This window comes from Lathyrus oleraceus, chromosome 5, assembly GCF_024323335.1.
Source record: "Lathyrus oleraceus cultivar Zhongwan6 chromosome 5, CAAS_Psat_ZW6_1.0, whole genome shotgun sequence".
NCBI lineage: Eukaryota > Viridiplantae > Streptophyta > Magnoliopsida > Fabales > Fabaceae > Lathyrus > Lathyrus oleraceus.
Window position 1 is genome coordinate 141974930 of NC_066583.1, and position 6000 is coordinate 141980929.

Genomic DNA, 6000 nt, shown 5'->3' on the forward strand with positions numbered 1-6000 from the left:
TCTGGTTTGGTGCCTTTGCACATGTGTTCTCCCCTGTTCTATGATGCTTCTATCAAGTTTTTGTGCATTTATTCATAATGAGCTCCTTTTTGCATTCATTTGAGCATGAAAGACGCATTAGGGCTTCATGATACACTTTGTTTGATTTTGATCCAAAAGTGATTCTATGCTTATGATATGAACTTGGAGGTTTGCATATTGATTACATAGCTCATTTGACATGCTTATGATGTGCATACCTTGCTGCCATGTTCATTTCATCTTGACACATAATTGCATGAGCTTGTCTATAATGCTTTTGTCGCATTTTGAGGTGCTTTGGACATGATTGACTTCCACTTTGCTAAGTTGGATTTAAATGACTTTTGATTGATATTTTAGGAGTCATTTGGTTCTGCTTGTGTGCTTAATTGTCTAGTCCTTGACCCTTGCCTCATGCCTTTACTTTTTATGACTCATTGTTGAAGTTGAAGCACTTTGAACTTGTATGTTGACTTGTTTGACTTTGATGCATCTTTGGATGTTTAGTGCTTTTGCTTTGATCTTGTTGAGTTGAGTTCTTGAGACACTTATTGAATTGATGTCACTTCTGACTTGGTGCTATTGTATCCTCCTTTCATCATTCATGCTTTGTTGTGACATGCTTTCTATTGCATTCGTGCACTATTTACCTGACACCGTTGTTGCTATGGTTCTTTTGTTTGGTGCAACTCTTGATTGCACCCCATCTTGTTATTCTAACTTGTTTGTTGAGTTTTTGTGAGGGCTCACATGACTCTTGAAGAGATAGCTTGTTTGGTATTCCACTTTATTTGTGGGATACCATTTGGAGATTTATTCTGATTGCTTTGTTGACTTGTTTTCTTTGATGGTGCTAGCTTGAGAGATCTCTGGGTTTCTTGTTTCTTTAGTTGTTGTTACTTTGGATCTTTATCCGTGTGGTAAATCTCTTGATCCCTTTTACATCTTTCCAACATTTTACCGCTTTCTTAGCTGGAATAACTCGATAGGAGGCAATGTTTTGTGTGTTTACTTTTGTGCCCAAAGACCTCCAAGAGGAGGCACCAGTGCTAAAGACCTCCATGAAGAGGCAATTGACGGATAAAAGGGATTAGTAGTCAATCCCCCGTTATTCAGTGTGTCGTTCTTTATGCTCGCACTACGTGTCGATGCTTCAGAACAAAAGCCCAAGATCTTTTGTCCGGTTAGTCAGTGGAAAGGGTTCCATCTTTCTAAACCCCCACGCTTTGTCATGAGCTCACCCTGTCCAGGGTTAAGAGCTATGAGGTCTTATCCTCATTACCCTTTTAATCTGCTCACCCTAACGTTCAATGTCATTGGTTAAGAGCCCATTTGATTACCTTTCCATGGCTTATTTGTCGAGGTTGATATGACCCCTCTTGACTAAAGCCCTACCCATGTATGTTTGAGCCCCCTTGTTGGTGCGTTTACTTTATGCTATATGTTTTGTGTGGTGTGATCGTCTCCCCATAGGACTGCTAGGCTTCGTATAGTCTCTCGTTTGTATGTCAATTAAGGTAGCACGGTTCCTTCGTCTAGGACTTCCTTTTTGCATGAGCATTCCTAAAACACAAACAAACTCTTTGATTTTCTTTTCTTAAGAATACGTTAACTCCTTCTACTACAGGTGAGTAAGTCTCCAAAGGTCGAGCATCCGGTAGATTACGTAATAACGTCGTTCATCTAAAAAACACAAAACAAACAAAAATAGGTTAGCCGAGCTACGGTGCTCTGATTCTCAATCCTTCTTGAGATACGTATGCAGCAGGGTAGGGCCTGTGCGAGCAATAACTCTTTCTTTTCCCTACTTTGATTTTCTCTCTTTCGCATCGCATATAGGACTTTTTATACACACACTTTAGACATAAATAGCAAGCGTGGATCCTATGGAGTACCACAGACGTGAAGGGGTGCGATAACCTTCCCTTCACGTAACCGGCCCCCTTACTCGGTTTTCTTTGGTTCGAGACTTTGTTTTATCCGTTCCCTCTTGGTTATGCAGTACTACCTTTCCCTCCTCTTGGGATAAAAGTACATAGCTGGCGACTCTACTCTTTTTCCGCGCCACTCCTTTTTTGCGTTTGTACTTGGATTCGGGAAATCCGGGGAGCGACAGCTGGCGACTCTGCTGGGGACTTATTTTCCCTAGTGGGCCTTTCCTAGCGTTTGTTTGTTTATTGTCTATTATGTGTTATTTATTTATTGCTTTGCATACTTATCTGCTTGCACTGCATCCTATGTGCGCTTTTCTGTTTCATGCATACTGTGCTGGTTGTGTATCTGTTTCGCTGTTGGGTGGGAGTCACAAGAGGTAAAAAGCCAAATACACAGGCTATAAGTAAACTTTAGGACACCTAGGAATAGAGTGATTCATGGGAAGCGGGTGGTATGGCGCCACTTAGCGGAACATGGTATCACGAGCAGTTCAGATTCTGATAGGGTATTATCGTTTCATACACCTGGTGTGCATATGATGATATTCTTGAAAGGATTGTTTATCCTGCGTTTCTCTTGACCTTACCCTGGCTTAGATTACACCCGTGAGTGGGGCGGGAATGAATCATTTACAGGTATTGATGGTGACTTGTTCTGATGGTGACTTGTTCTGATGGTGACTTGTTCTGTTGGTGACTATGTCCTGTTGGTGACTTTTGTTTGGTTCTTGTTGGTGACCGTTGGTTCTGAAGTATGGGTTCTAAGTTGATGACTGTGTTCTATGGTTCCCGATTCCAAATTCATGCTGAAGTTCTGATCCTGCGCCTTGTGATACACAGCCAACCAGCCATTGTTTCATCATTTTGCATCATAGCATGTTTATTTCCAAAAAAAATAATGCATAAAAAAGAAGAAAAAAAAAGTTAACCCGCATATGCATATCATTTTTCAGGTTTATTCAGGAGTCTGTTCACACCGAGAGATGGCTGCCATTCCAGAGTTGAAGAGGAAGACTTGCACCTACAGCTTTTATCGTGAGCCGTTGACATCTTTGGAAGAATTGGGTAATCTCGTGACCGACCGTAATCAGAAAGTTTTTGATGATCAGTATGGGGATATCTTGGCATTGTTGAAGATGGTGGTTGATCCGGTACCTCTGCAGACTCTCTTACAGTTCTATGATCCGGAGCTTCGTTGCTTTACTTTTCAGGACTACCAGCTAGCTCCCACTCTTAAAGAGTATTCCATCCTTATGAATGTCCGAATCAAAAATCGAGTACCTTTCCTGTATGTGCCAAAGGAGGTGGATTTCAAAGTTGTCGCTAAGGCTCTTTACTTGAGCATCAAGGAAGTGAGCGATAATTGGAAACCAAGCGGTGATGTTGTGGGCTTATCCTTGAAGTTCTTAGTAAGGATGGCTAAGGAAGAAGCAAAGAAAGGAAATTGGGTAGCTTTCAATGCTCAGTTGGCTGTCATGATTTATGGAGTTATTCTGTTCCCTAGTATGCCTAGTTTCGTGGACTTGGCAGCAATCACTATTTTCATTGGAGGAAACCCGGTGCCTACCTTGTTAGCTGACACCTATTATGCGATACACAGCAGGCATGGTAAGTGTGGAGCTATCAGGTGTTGTCTCCCGTTGCTACTCAAGTGGTTCTTGTCTTTTCTACCAACCAATGGACCGTTTGTGGATACTCAGAATACTCACAAATGGACTCAGAGGATCATGTCGCTCACATCTTATGATATCAAGTGGCAAGCTTATAGGATTAATGTGCGCAACGTCATTATGAGTTGTGGAGAGTTTCGCAATGTTCCACTCATAGGAACTAGGGGTTGCATCAACTACAACCCGGTTCTTTCTCTCTGTCAGTTGGGTTTTGTCATGAATGAAAGGCCGCAAGATGTCGAGATAGCTGAAAATGTGTACTTTGAGAAGCGGAGCGATCCAGCAAGATTGGAGCAAGTGGGAAAAGCTTGGGAGAATATTGGTATAAAAGATGGATCTTTTTTAGGGAAGAAGTTTGCAATTGCTATGCCTGCTTACACTGAGTGGGTCAAAGAAAGAGTTGGGACTTTGTTGCTACCATATGACCGGATGGAACCATTACAGGAGCAACCGCCTTTGATCCTTTCTGAGAGTGTGCCTGCTGAGTATTACAAACAAGCCTTAATGGAGAATCGCCAGTTGAAAGAAAATGAACAAGAGATCCGAATGGAGATTTACAAAGCAAAAGCTGATAGGCTGAATTTGGCTCATAAACTCAAAGGAGTGCAAGGTGAAAGTGCTAGTAGATCAAGAAACAAAAAGAGGTCCTATGATGAGGTAGAAACAATGTTGGATGAAGAACACCATGAACGCTTGAGATTACAAAAAGCGGAAGCCAATTACAAAAAGAAGATACGAGACTTGGAAAGACGGCTTAAGGACAAAGATACTCAGTTGAAGAAAGAGGTAGATCTGAGGCATGCAGCAGAGAGCCAGCTCAGAGGAAGTGACATCCGTGCATCTCGTTTCCGAGAGGAAGTTGTTGAACTCAGGGTGCAACTGAAAGAGAAGCTCACCCCTCTACCTGAGTGTTCAGAGTGTGACCGATTGATAGATCAGTGCCAGTATTTGAAGACTCTCATTCCTGAAGGACGACTTCCCTAGTTTGTCTTGTTGTTTATTTTGAGAATCACCTCCAGGATTGTTGGATGGGATTCCTTGTTCTACATTGATGAACTAAATCTTTGCTTGAACCATGTTTGTATGAACCTTAGTTCTTATGTCTATGGATGAGATTATTGATGTTTCACTTTTGCTTGTCGTCCAGTGTATGTTGCTTCTTTGTTGTTTATGTTCCGCTTACGGGTGCAGGTTGCCATTTTTCAAAGATGGACGAGACTCTTGAATACCTGAGAAATGATAAAACATAGCATACGCATCATACACATATCATTCTTGCATCATTACAGGTGTTCTTGAGGAGGATTTCTCATTCTTGTTCCCGTTTCAGGCAGGATTGCTGAGTATCATCCGCACCGTTACGCAACAAGGCAGAATCAACAGAAGATCATGGATCAATTTCAAGCAGAGCTAGCAGAGATGAGGACCAACATAGCCCAGTTCATGAGTATGATGCAAGGGGTAGTGCAAGGGCAAGAGGAACTCCGAGCCTTGGTCCAGAGACAAGAAACTGTGATTCCCCCTGTCGGTCAGAATCCGCCAGAAGGAACCCCTGTCAATGACACCACTGCTGCTACCAGCCCTGTCAACAACTATGCTACTGGTGACGAATTGCATGGTATTAGAATCAATGGACAATCCATCGTTACAGAGGCTGCTAATGCTCGAGCGGCACGTGCTCTAGTTCACCATCCTTCTCATTTGGTTGACAAGCAAGAAGATATGTTCACTATTCTCAGTGATGATGATGAATTTGGAAAGGCGGAAGAGAGAGATAGAAAGGTTGACACCCTTGCTGAAAAGATTCGCGCCATGGAGTGCCAGAATTCTTTGGGCTTTGATGTTACTAACATGGGTTTAGTTGATGGGTTGAGGATCCCGTACAAGTTCAAAGCGCCATCTTTCGACAAGTACAATGGCACTTCTTGTCCCCGAAATCATGTGCAAGCTTACTACCGGAAGATATCCGCTTATACTGATGATGAAAAAATGTGGATGTACTTTTTCCAAGACAGCTTGTCTGGAGCCTCTTTGGATTGGTACATGGACTTGAAAAAAGAATCTGTCAGAAGCTGGAGAGAGTTAGGTGAAGCTTTTCTGAGGCAGTACAAGCATAACATGGACATGGCTCCAAGCAGAACCCAGTTGCAGAGTTTGTTTCAAAAGACCGGTGAGAGTTTCAAGGAATACGCCCAGAGGTGGCGTGAACTAGCCGCGAGAGTACAACCTCCAATGTTTGGGAGAGAATTGACAGATATGTTCATTGGAACCCTGCAAGGTGTACTCATGGATCGTATGGGAAGTTGCCCATTTGGTAGTTTTTCGGATGTTGTGATTTGCGGAGAAAGAACTAAAGTCTTATCAAAGCGGGAAAA